This window comes from Mesoplodon mirus (assembly GCF_964341445.2).
Source record: "Mesoplodon mirus genome assembly, chromosome: 2".
In the NCBI taxonomy this organism is placed as follows: Eukaryota; Metazoa; Chordata; class Mammalia; order Artiodactyla; family Ziphiidae; genus Mesoplodon; species Mesoplodon mirus.
In genome coordinates this window covers 82937314-82950597 of record NC_138977.1, presented here as the reverse complement: position 1 = coordinate 82950597, position 13284 = coordinate 82937314, and the positions used below count along the sequence as shown (strand labels likewise).

Below are 13284 nucleotides of genomic sequence, written 5' to 3'. Positions count from 1 at the left end.
AGCTCTGGTAATTTCCTTCAGAACAATGTCTTTTGGGGATTTCTATCCCTCTTTTGTTAAAATGATACAGGATCTGGACCATGAAGGAGCAGTTTGTATTTTTAGCTACATTTAATTCCTGACTTCTTTACTCTTGAATTTTCCCCCTCAATTAACTGTATTCCTATTCCTCCCCTTTTCTTTTCTCCTACTTGTCCTTTCTAGTAGGTTTTGCTTGCCAATATTACTTGGTTTCAGGTGGATGAAGTGTGTAATTTTAATAGTTGAGATTTCTTTGAAAAAGCCTGAGAAGGATTAATAAAGCCATATCTATCAATGTATGAGCTGTGAAAATATAGGATGAGCTTTCCAACAAATGTTATTATTATAATAATACTTATGGTTCCATTTCCACGTCAGCCATTACAGATGCCCTGAGGAAACAAACATGGGGAAAATTAGATGTGATCATATTAATTATGATTTCACTTCTGTGGTTAAATAGATTTCCAACTAGAGCTGGAGTTGCTTCTTAATTAAACAAATATTTCTTGAGGTCCTGAAATCTGCCGCACTGTGTACTAGTTTGTGATTTCACCTGTTCTTTGGGTAGCAGCACCATTTATGCTTTGAGTTGGTTTTTTAAATTCTTAGCAGCTGCTCTCAACATAATTTATTAGGCCAGAGTTTAGGAATGCTGTTCCATGAAAGCCCCTTTCCCACATGCTTGAAGGGTAATACGAATTACGAATTTCAAATACGAATCCTGGACTTAGGGTTTAGAATTTAGAAACTTTCATTAGATTTTTATTGAAACATGAGCTGTTTCATACACTGTGGATATCCTTAAATTATTATTAGCAAAATATCAAATTACTTGACTTAAAAAAAATTTAATGATGACCAGAAGCATCAATTTGAAGTCCTAGTTCAAACTACTTATGATTTAAAATGAATCAGATGACTCACAGACTTGGATTGGGTGGCGAGACTGGGTAGAGCCGGGTTCTGGTCTCTGCGCATCAGCTGTGTGACCCTGGGTAAGCCTTTCAACATTCTGGGCTCTGGTGTGCTCCTCTGTTGAGTAAGGGATTGGATGGATATGCTGTGACCTCCCTGCTGGTTCCTACTGGGTCAGACTCTGTGGGAAGAGAAATACAAGATGTTGACACATGGGCCAGTGTGTTGGAGAGAGAGTTTTTTTCCTGGTAGGGGGACATTTTATTTTAATTATTATTTTTTTTAAAAAAGTAAATTTATTTATTTATTGCTGCACTGGGTCCTCGTTGCTGCACGTGGACTTTCTCTAGTTGCAGCGAGCGGGGGCTACTCCTTCGTTGCGGTGCATGGGCTTCTCATTGTGGTGGCTTCTCTTGTTGTGGAGCATGGGCTCTAGTCACACGGCCTTCAGTAGTTGTGGCATGTGGGCTCAGTAGTTGTGGCTCATGGGCTCTAGACTGCAGGCTCAGTAGTTGTGGCGCACGGGCTTAGTTGCTCTGCGGCATGTGGGATCTTCCCGGGCCAGGGCTCAAACTCGTGTCCCCTGCACCGGCAGGCGGCTTCTTAACCACAGTGCCACCAGGGAAGCCCTGTAGGGGGACGTTTAAAATGAACTATCTAGAGGTTGAAGGAACTACAGTCCATCAATCCATAAAGAATAAGAATACAGAAGTTAAAAAGAAATGATTGGGAGTTTCTTGTACTCATTCAGAACAACAATGCTGTACTCACCCCAATTCCCGGTTATTGAAACCCAACCAGGAAAGGTACTTCCTTAGGCAAGGACTAGCCTTTGTTTGACACACTGCATTTGCTCTACTGTTGCTAGGTAGGTTTGTGCCATTTTATACATTCTAGTAGGAATGGGTGGTGGTTGGAGCTGGGCTGAGCAGTGCGTCCACATATTAGAAGCATATTTCTTATCTATTAGAAACTGCCACTGTTGGAGGAAAGAAACAAAGTGTGCTGCCTTAAAAGATTCATCAGTATTGAGTTGATTCAAACAGTTGGAGACTTGGGGGAGAAATTGGAGCTTAGTAAATGATTTCTTGCTGGTGCTGTTGTATTCCATTTCTCTCTGTTCATTTATGGAGAGAATGATGAATGTATCAAAGGGGTGGCGAAGTATATAAAGACCAGTGTTCCTTAAATCTCAGTAATTTATGGACCTCTTTATTTAAAGGAAAAATTTCTCACAAATTCCCAGTACTAACATAAATATTTTTATTATGAAGTAGCTTAAATATGCCTGAACATAAAACTAGGTATAAACTCCTTATGCTTCCAGCTCTTATATAACTATAAAACAATGACAAATTTATAGAGTGAATTCAAGCAAAACCAATAACATTCAAATTAACATCAATTTATCACGACAGATAATCTTTTGGACTAAAATTAAACCTCTCCTTGGAAATGTGATCATGGTTCTGACAGCCAAAGTCCCAGTTCAATTCTCCTTCTATTTCCCTATATTCAAACCTTCCTTCATATAAAGCACCTTCATTTGGCCAGAATGTATGATTTTGGTTTTAATTTAGCTTCATTTATTTTTCTTCCTTGTCCTTGATGATTAAATTCATACTACTAGGTGCCATTATGATTAGAAACATAAAAGCAAACCCACTTTTGATCAAGCCAGAAGTTGGGACTTGGTGCCTCGTTGCATTGGGGTGGGTAGTGGAGGAAAGAGTAGGGTCATTGGTACTTGCTTTACTGGGTTTCAGATTTGGGTGAGAGTGAATGGTGTCATTCAGCAAAATGTGGAAACAAAGGAGGAAAAGTAGGTTTTGAGAGAAGATGATTAGTTTGAGACGCAGGTTTCTAGCAGTGTGGTGGACTGGATACTCAAACGCACTTCCTCACTAAAGCATTGTAATCTGGATAAAACATTTTTTTGCGGTACGCGGGCCTCTCACTGTTGTGGCCTCTCCCGTTGCGGAGCACGGGCTCCGGACACGCAGGCTCAGCAGCCATGGCTCACGGGCCCAGCCGCTCCGCGGCATGTGGGATCTTCCCGGACCGGGGCACGAACCCGTGTCCCCTGCATCGGCAGGTGGACTCTCAACCACTGCGCCACCAGGGAAGCCCTGGATAAAACATTTTTTAATGCACTTTTGGGATCACAGGAACTAAGACATCTCCAAAGTGTCAACTACTAATTAGTAAGGTAAAACCCAAGCTGGGAGCTTTCTGTGTAAACAAACACAGAAGACGGGTTCCCTTCACCAGTGTGGTTGGAGACTAAGCCTTGGGTGAGTTGCAATGTTCGAAGAGCCTGCATTCCATTAGGACCTGTAAAAGAAGCTAAAGTAGCTCAGATAGTGCCCATTGGCTTTTGGCAGAAGCTAATGCAAATCCTTTCTGGAGGAAGGTATGCCTACTTTAGACCTTAGGATTCTCCTAAGATCAACCAAATAAGAGTTCAGAATCAAAGATTTCTAACGCTACTAGAAAACGAGCCACCAGGAGTGAGGGTCATCAGAAACAAACAAAGGACAATAGGCTTAACCCTGAGGACTTTAGATATTAAAATTCTCTGATACAGAATATAAAATAACCATTTTGAAATGCTTTAAGAAATAAAATATATAATCACACATAAGTGCAGAGAGCCTGAGATAAAAATTGACCAGGCTTGGGGAAAGGCAGTGGAGGAAGGATAAATTGGGAGTATGGGATGCACATTACCATTTATAAAATGGATAAACAACAAGGATTTACTGGATAGCACAGGGAAATATATTCAGTGTCTTGTAGTAAACAATAATGGAAAAGAAGTGAAAAAAAGAATATAGATATATACATATATATGTATAACTGAATCACTTTGCTGTATACCTGAAATTAACACAACATTGTAAATCAACTATACTTCAATCAAAAAAAAAAAAAAAAGGAGACTTCCCTGGTGGTGCAGTGGCTAAGACTCCGCATTCCCAATGCAGGGGGCCTGGGTTACATCCCTGGTCAGGGAACTAGATCCCACACGCCGCAAGTAAAGTTCCCGCATGTTTCAGTGATGATCCTGTGTGCCGCAACTAAGACCCAGTGCAGCCAAATAAATAAATAAATATATTTTAAAAAATGACCAGGCATATTATTCAGCCATAAAAAAGAAGGAAATTCTGCCATTTGTGACAACATGGATGGACCTTGAAGGCACTGTGCTAAGTGAAGTAAGTCAAAGACAAACACTGTATGATCTCACTGATATGTGGGATCTAAAAAAAACCCAGACTCATAGAAACAGAACAGATTAATTGTTGCCAGAGGTGGGGGATGGAGGAAATGGATGAAGGTAGTCAAGATACAAACTTCCGGTTACAAGAAAAATAAGTTCTGGGTAGATAATGTACAGCATGGTGACTATAATTAATAAAACTGTATTGTATATTTGAAAGTTGCTAAGAGAGTAGATAGTCAAAGTTCTCATCCTAAGGAAAGAACTGTAACTATGTGAGGTAATTGATGTTAATTAAACTTACTGTAGTAATCATTTTGCAACATATACGTAGATCAAATTATGTTGTACACTTTAATACAATGTTGTATGTCAGTTATATCTCAATAAAGGGGGTGTGTGTACAAGGGCAACATAAATCTAGGTGTTTTGTTGTTACTGGAAAAAAATTAACCAGGCAGATTTGGGGGAAAAAAGCAAGAACAAAACCTAAGGGAAAAAATTATAACTGTTGACATAAAAACTCAATAAATTAGATTAGGAACAGCTAAAGAAGCAATTCATGAACTAGAAAAAAAGATTTGAAGAAAATAACCAGAATGTAACATAGAAATAAAAAGAAAAACATGAAGGTGTATTTGAAGACTATAAATCCTATGATGAGATCTGTTCAGAGTCCCAGAAAGATCATAGAGAAAATAGAGGGAAGTAATAAATGTTTAATGAGAATCTAGTGTACAAATAATTTCCAGAGAGAGTTCATAAAGGACATAAATGACTGGTGTTCCTTAAATCTGAGTAATTTATGGACAAGATAAGGGGGGAAGCACAGCATATACCAATAGGATAAACAAACAGAAATCCACATCTAGACATAGGAAAACTTAAATACACCAAAGTAAGAAAGATGATTTTAAGAATACCCAGAAAAGAAAGATAGATTGTTAATCAAGGGAATGATAGACTGACAGCTGACTTCTCAGCAATAATGGAAGCTGGAAAAATATTTTCAAAATGCTAAAAGAAAATGCTATTGGTTGTATATCAGCAAAACTGTCATTCAAGAAAAAGGCAAAATATGCTTTCCAAAAACATTAAACCTTACGACAGCTGACCTTTACTAAGAAACTTCATAAAGGATGTGCTTCATGGAGAAGAAAGTGATTCCAGAAGGAAAGTCTGAAATGTGAAAAGGAATGATAAAGAAATTGGTAAACTTGTAGATAAATCTCATTAAAATTAAATTTAGTTCCTCAGTCATATTAGCCAAATTTCAAGGCACATGTGGATAGTGACTACTATATTGAACAACACAAATATGGCACATTTCCATCATCGAAGAAAGTTCTGTTGGATAGCTCTGTTGTGGAATAATGGAAGGGAAATACACTAAGATAATCTCTGTGGTTCGTTGATTTAAGTTGCCACTGTTTATAAGAGCCACCATTATACTATGTGTATAAGATTTTAAGAAAAACATTGCCCCAAATTTTTAAGATGCCGTTTTTGTAAGGCACATCTCCACATTACCTGTGTGAAAATGGAAGAAATGTGCCTCTTAGAATGGATGCAATATGGAGTTAGAGCATGAATGAACCAGGAATTGAGATCCAAGTAGGTTGGACATAGAATAGTCAAGAGAGAGAAATCATGGTGTGTACTTGGCATAGAGCATGTCTCAATAAATGTTTGATGAATGAATGGGTGATGTATCGGATGGGCGTCTTCAGACTGTCCTGGTAGCTGGACTTGGCATCATGGTCGAAGTCACCCAGAAAGTTTGTATGAAGTGTGAGGAGAGTCAGGATGAAGCCTTGGTGAATACCATTGATATTCTAGTGGTCATATAGAAAGGAGCCTAAGAAGGAGCCTGAGAAAGAACTTTCAGAGAGGTGGGGAAGAACCAGAGAGAACTCAGGCCACCTGAGAACAAAGGGTGAGGAGGTGAGATGCTACAAGGACTTTGTTAAGATAAGGCATATATATTCTTTTTTTTTTTTTTTTTTTTTTTGTGGTACGCGGGCCTCTCACTGTTGTGGCCTCTCCCGTTGCGGAGTACACGCTCCGGACGTGCAGGCTTAGCGGCCATGGCTCACGGGCCCAGCTGCTCCGCAGCATGTGGGATCTTCCCAGACCGGGGCACGAACCTGTGTCCCCTGCATCGGCAGACGGACTCTCAACCACTGCGCCACCAGGGAAGCCCAAGATAAGGCATATATATTCTTGAATAAGCATCAGCCTGCCCTATGTGATAGGAGAAACACTGAGAATCACAAAGGCATCAGTGATTATTTCTGCCAGAGCATCTGAGAAGGCTTCATGAAGGAGGTGATATTTGGGCTGGACCTCAAAGGAGTAGTAATTGGCACATCAGAGTAGTAGGGTGAGATGGCCTAGGCAGGTGGAGTAACACTAACAACAGTGTGAAATTGTGAGAAGGTGTCAAGCCCTTGGCAGTAACTCCTAATGAGACCGACTTCACTGTGTCCAGCTTTTTTCTAGGTAAAGGGCTAATGTTGGTGAAGGAGCTTGTGTTCCCTAAGATCAGAAGCATTGATCTTAAGTTGGAATGGAAGGCAGTTAAAATAACTGCATACCTGACCAGACACCTCCCTAATGCTCTGAGTAGACCACACTTTATATATGATTTTTCCAACATTATCTCAGGTTATACAGTTTATTACTGAATTTTGGGATTTAAGTTCTGTATTAATGCCTATGATATATTATTAAGATGATTAATCATATGCCATCCTTAGACTACAGAGTGGGAAACAGATTTAGCTTGCTAAATAAGTTCACCAGATCAGAGTGCTAAGAAAATATGCAGCAGATAAGACTTGGGCAAAAATCCCAGATTCTTGATTTAAAAGCTGTGTAATATCAGTCAAGTTATTTGACCGCTTCATGCTTCAAGTTTCCCCATTTAAAAATAGGCATAATAATAGTTCCTACTTCAGGATGGATGTGAAGATTAATAGAAAGCACTTAGCAAAAGAGTTATTCATTATTATAATAAAAACATTCCAGTACTTTTTTCAATAAGGAAATACACTGTATCAGTGGTTCCCAGCTGTGGGAATGATGTGCATCAGCATCATTTGGGGCCAGTTAGAAAAATAAAGATTCGTGGGCTTCCCTGGTGGTGCAGTGGTTGAGAGTCCGCCTGCCAATGCAGGGGACACGGGTTCGTGCCCCGGTCCGGGAAGATCCCACATGCCGCGGAGCAGCTGGGCCCGTGAGCCATGGCCGCTGGGCCTGGGCGTCCAGAGCCTGTGCTCCGCAATGGGAGAGGCCACAACAGTGAGAGGCCCACGTACTGCAAAAAATAAATAAATAAATAAAATAAAGATTCGTGAACACTACCCCAGACCTAGTACATCAGAGCACCTGGGCTTTGGACTTTGTATTTTTTGGTAGGAACTCCAGATTTAGGAACCCTTGCTCTTGGGCTGAGTAGCATTTTGGTCATTTTTTTACCTGCATATTTACATTCTTCTTTGCTCTACAGTATTTTGAACATTGGGTCTTGGTATTTGTTGAGTATGTGAGCTTTCAGGTTTTTAATTCAAGAGATCACTGTGTGACTCTTCACTCCTGTACCTTCCTTTCTCTTTCTCCTCCTTTCCTCATCTACCTCCCCATCATTCCATATTGAATTTTTAGACAGTTGAGTTGACTTATCTCCTGGACCAGCCTAGTTCTCAGCACCTCCCCCACAATCTCTTTTAAATAGGTTTTTAAAAGAAACTTTGTAAAGGCAGACATTTGGCATGTTAAAATTGAACTTCAGATTACACTAAAATTAATAATTCAACTTTTTTTATCGTTTGAAAAAAATGATTACAGGAAATACTTCTAAAATACCTTATATTCCCCCTGTTAAAACTGAGGTTGTGTTTGGATAGATTCCAGCATTTGTTCTTTTTCCTTGGGAGGGGGTAAGATGTGGGAGTGTTCTCCATGCCAAAATACACAAATTTAATCCCTCAGACCTAAGAGTGCCTTTCATATGATGGCAGTTATTTGATATATTGTAAAATGTAGCCTTGGAAATTTAAGAAATAAAATATTTACTGTATTTAGATCAATTAGAATATTCCTTTTAACTTTTGTGTGTGGATATTTTGGTGAAAAAAAAATCATTGTATTGCAGCAGAAGTAGCCTTGCTAGTTAAATCTGTTTAGTTCATATATTTTGCATTTCATTTGGATGAGGAAATGTCAGCTTCATTAGGGCAGAAATTTTGTTCAATGCTAAACCCCCAGCGCCTAGAATAGCGCTTGGCACATAGTGAGTGTTTAATAAAACTGTACGAAGTGAATAAGGTAATAATTAACCAACCCAAACTAAAAACCACATCTACCACTGCTCACCGAGAAATTTCCTCAAGGGCTTGTGAAGGTAACAGTACCTGAAATTTGTCTGGTATTCAGATTAGAGGCTGCCTGCATGTTCCCATGGCCCCCTGTGCCTCTCACAAATCACACTGAGTCCCTTCACTTAGGTCCTTGCAGGAAGGGACTGGGTCTCATGTTCATGGTTGTATCCACAGTGCTGTATCTGGCAGCTTTGTGGTTTCTTAAGTAAATATTTGTTGAATGAGTACATAAAGCTTAAAAAATTTCTGTAATGCCTTTATATTTGGTTTCATTGGTTGACAATCCCATGAAGCTGGCTGTTTTACAAATGATGGAACTAAGGTTAAAGAGTGTAAATTAGGGCTTCCCTGGTGGCGCAGTGGTTGAGGGTACGCCTGCCGATGCAGGGGACACGGGTTTGTGCCCCGGTCCGGGAAGATCCCACATGCCGCGGAGCGTCTGGGCCCGTGGGCCATGGCCGCTGAGCCTGCGCGTCCGGAGCCTGTTCTTCGCAGCGGGAGAGGCCACAACAGTGAGAGGCCCGCGTACCGCAAAAAAAAAAAAAAAAAAAAAGAATGTAAATTAGTTATTCCAGAAAGCCTTGGGTCATAAGTAGCAGAGCTGGGACCACAACCTCTCTCTCTGCTGATTTCTTTGTCCCTTGTTCTTTCCAGAACACCCTTTAAAACATTAGAAAGCATAAATTCCCTCCCCACCTCCCCCAACTGTTGAAACCCCCTTTACTTGAGAGCATGACGTGGGACATTACTAGGTGAAACATTTTCCAAATTGTCATAATGTCTCCATAAACTTTGTTGGGTGGCAGTTTTGCTTACTTATAATAGATTCTTTTCAGTTTCTGGTGATGGGTAATTTAAAACAAACCCAGCCCTTTCCCAAACATTTTAAGACGTGAAATTATCAGTACTTTCAATCTAAGATTTTAAAATCAAATTTCCAGTGCCATGAGAGGAATGTTCTCTGACATATTCTTGCCAGATCATTTTGAGAGAGAAATTTCAGAAGTATTGAATTGGCTTGGCTGATATTTCTGGAATCAGGCTCAAGAAGGAGAAACTTTCCCTTTGATGTTAAAATAGGAAAAAAAAAAATGCTGGCCATCCATTTAAGATTCTCGGATGGTGGCAGTGTCTGGGGATACGTTTTGCCAAAGGCATTCACTGAAGCTAAAGAACCAAACAACACACAGCCAAGGTTCCAAGTAAGAAAGGATTTCAAAATCAGTGCATCCGATCTAATTCTAATTTGTTTAGTCTCTGTTGAGAAAGATAATTTGTTGACTTCAGCAAGATTATGGCCAAATTGATTGGCAGGTCAGAGTTTATTCTACCAGACTGCTAAATTTAAACTTACTGCCATTACCTTACAAATGACTTTAAAGAGTTCCTTGAACAATACTCACCACCAAGCTTTGATTTCATTGTGAAATAGCAACAAGAATCTGATTCCTTTTGCCATCTGTGGACAGTAACCTTTAGCATCCGATCTGAGGCACAGAAAAGAAGGAATAAACTGTCGATATTGTCTTTCCTTCAGGATCCAGCCGTGGAAATAGATGGTGGGGACTTTAGGAGCAGTTTGGGGCGGAAAAAATTCGTGTTTTCTTTTTCGAGGGTGCCTGACTCCTGAGATGAGGCGGGACGGAGCCATTGTATTGGTCCCAGCACTCACAAAGGGAGCTCACATCATCCCTGGATGTGGCTTTTTTTTATTAGTGGCTTCACAGTTCCTGCCTTTGTGGCCCTGCTGCACAGTAGGCAAGGGGTGACAGAGGGAACTCAGTGAAGGCTTTTCAGGGAGTGTTTCTGAGTTTGTCACTGCCATCTGTCCTCTCGTCTCCCTTGCTCATCAGGCTGTTCACATTTTGTGGGACTCGTAGGTTTCTGACTGGTGTGGCATGGATGCTGTAGGTAAACGCTGAGAAAGAAGTGGAGGTGAGCAGTGTTCCTGTACATCACTTAGAGAAAGAGAGAAAAGTCCTGCTCATCCCCAAGCTTGTAGCAGGCATAGGATAAGAAGCATTAGGATTATTTTATTTTAGTTTTTAGTGATTCTCTTCTTTTCTTTTCTTTTTCCTCCCTCCCTCCCTCCCTCCCCTTTTTTTTTTAAATAATGTTTCATTAAAGTATAACTGACCTATAAAACTGTTAGTTCCAGGTACACAACATAGTGATTCACTGTTTCTGTACTTTACAAAATGATCCCCACTCTGTTTCTTAATTTTTGAAATCAGTAATATCTCTCCCCTAAAACTTGAGTTGTTTTGGAAGGAAGAGGCTCAGACTTGATGCCTGGTCATTTAGTAGATCATTTACTTCCAACACTGGGGCGAGCATGCATCCCTCCTCTCTCTTACAGGTGGCTCACAGGTGCCAGTGTCATTTTCTCTTGTTGAAAACCTCTTGTCCTGCTTTGAGCAGTGGGACTGTGCTGTCATCAGTAGGGCAAGTACTAGGACCAAAAAGCTTTCAGCGTGACAGGCGGTTTCTGTTCAAGACACCTGCTGCCCAAGCACACTGCAACCATTGTTTCTCTGACGGAACGGGTTCTGGGCAGAGCCTCGTCTATTTTAGGCAGCCTTTGAGTCTCTGGTTTTTTTCCTGCATGCATTTCATTTTTGATGGAATAAATTTCTGTCTCGTTCTACTGGTTTTGCTGATTATGAATTTAACATGTACTGGTGGTTCATACGAACTTGTATTTGGAGGAGTGCATGCTGAGATGTTGTAGTGGCGGAAAGAGCACTTGGTCACAGTGGAGCCAGGCGATCTGGACTCTCATCCCTGCCCCACCAGCTGTGTGGCCTTGGGAGAGACATTTGACCTCTCTGGGTGACAGTGTCCTCATTTGTAAACTGAGGAGGTTGGCTTCTTAGAATGATGGACTGCCAAGTACCCTAATGTTAAGATTCTACCATTGTGTTTTGTGTTTTCTGAGATGCTAGGGGTATCAGAAATGGGAGTGTGGCAGTGTTCACTAAGGGCTCTGCCCCGGTGAAATCATAAGTAACACCAGGAGGCACTCTTTTTAATTAAGTGACAATTGTATGGCATGGCTAGTGATAGAGAAGTTTGGATGCATTAGTTAAGGGAGAGGAATAACTCTGGGTCTTCTTGTTTCTTTGTGACAAGTCTGCAAAATAACAAGATTCCTTGTTTCTGGAAAAGTAGTCATTCAGCCCTGGGAGTGTTATTGGACACTCGGGTTTTGAACTTCTAAATGAAGAATTACAGAGTTCAGATAAATGAAGACTTTAAAATTTTAGCTCTTATTGTTCAGGTAAGAGGAAACCCACAGATCAGGCTAATATAGTATATCGATATCCCATTTCTGATTTGCATTCCCATACTGTTTAATAAGAAAAACCTTATTTAAAAATATTCTAATTCTACAAACAATATGTATTAATTATAGAAAACTTGGAAAATACTGAGATGTAAACACAAATATTTCTAATTCCATGACCAAGAAATAGCTATTATTGTTCATAATTTGGAGTCTTTAGATTGTATACACTCAGTTTGTAGAACAAAACTGGGATTATACCACAGGTACATAACTTGATATCTTGCTTTTTTCCTGCCGTGTTCCTTTCAAAATGATTTTTGTGACAGAGGTTCAAATGAAGGTAGAGATTAATGTAATATTATGCTTGGCACACTTGTGACGGGGTCTGCTTTGACTTAACAGAAATAGAATTGTGGACCTAGTATCTGAAAATAACGTATGTCTCATTCCCTCTTGAACAGGCTTTCAATATTTGGCATATATTGATGTTGTCATAACTATTGCTATAATTAACAAAGACTTCTTAAGCTATTCTTAATTGTTCACTAATTGCTTTTATAGGATAACCTCATTTGAGTTTTCTGTTTCTAAATTGCTAGCTGCAATATCAGTGAGCCTAAGTTATTTTAACAGTTTTTCTGAATGCCTTGATTCTTCAAGCTGAAGCATAGTAGCTAGTGTGGGTCAGGCCACAGGTTTGGCATGAAGTAGGATAGTTAAGTGATTCCTTTTGCCTGAATATATTATACATTTGATAATATTTATGATTCACTTGAATATTGGTTTTCATATATCATTTTCCTCTATTAGGAAATGAAAGATGATTAGTTTCCCCTTTGGATTATTTAGCCTATAAAATTTTCTGTTACACCATTCACTTTGCCTTGAAAATACATTCTAAGTCCTGAACCACGTTGGAATTTTTTATGACCTTTCCCTTATGTGTCTTTTGGTAGTGCCCTTTGAAGTCCTGAAATGTTTTTGTATTTGATTGAGATTAAATCTGGGTTTCATTTTACTTTTTTAAACATATTGAGCAAGTTAATTTTCTGTTCGGGTTCCTAAGGGGAATGATTCCAGCCCTCTGTGTCCCAAGAATCCAGACTGAGCCTTGCCAGAACATTCCTGTGGTTTTCCACAGGGCAGATGAGTGTGTTCATGAAATTTTAGTTGTAGCTCGTGTTTTCTGTGGTTAATTAAAACATGTGGCTTTAAAATTTTCCGCAAACAGAGCATAAGTGTTTGGCCAGACCTTTTCAGTAATGATTAAATACTTCAGTCCTCCCCTCAGAATAGCCCTAACTTGTCTTTAGGACACCTTATAAACTGTCGTCTCTGTTCGTTAATGATTTTAAACGTTTGGAAGATGCTGGGGATTAGCCTGCCACACATACACTCCTGAGAGAGAGAGTTTGTGACTGTGAATCCCTCTAATGGCTTCCGGCCTTCGC

General features: G+C 39.9%; 1 protein-coding gene across 18 annotated transcripts in view; it reads left to right on the top strand.

Annotated features, from left to right (window-relative positions):
- APBB2 (amyloid beta precursor protein binding family B member 2) overlaps positions 1–13284 on the top strand; it is a 389233-nt gene that overhangs the window by 59538 nt on the left and 316411 nt on the right. The window lies entirely within an intron of this gene.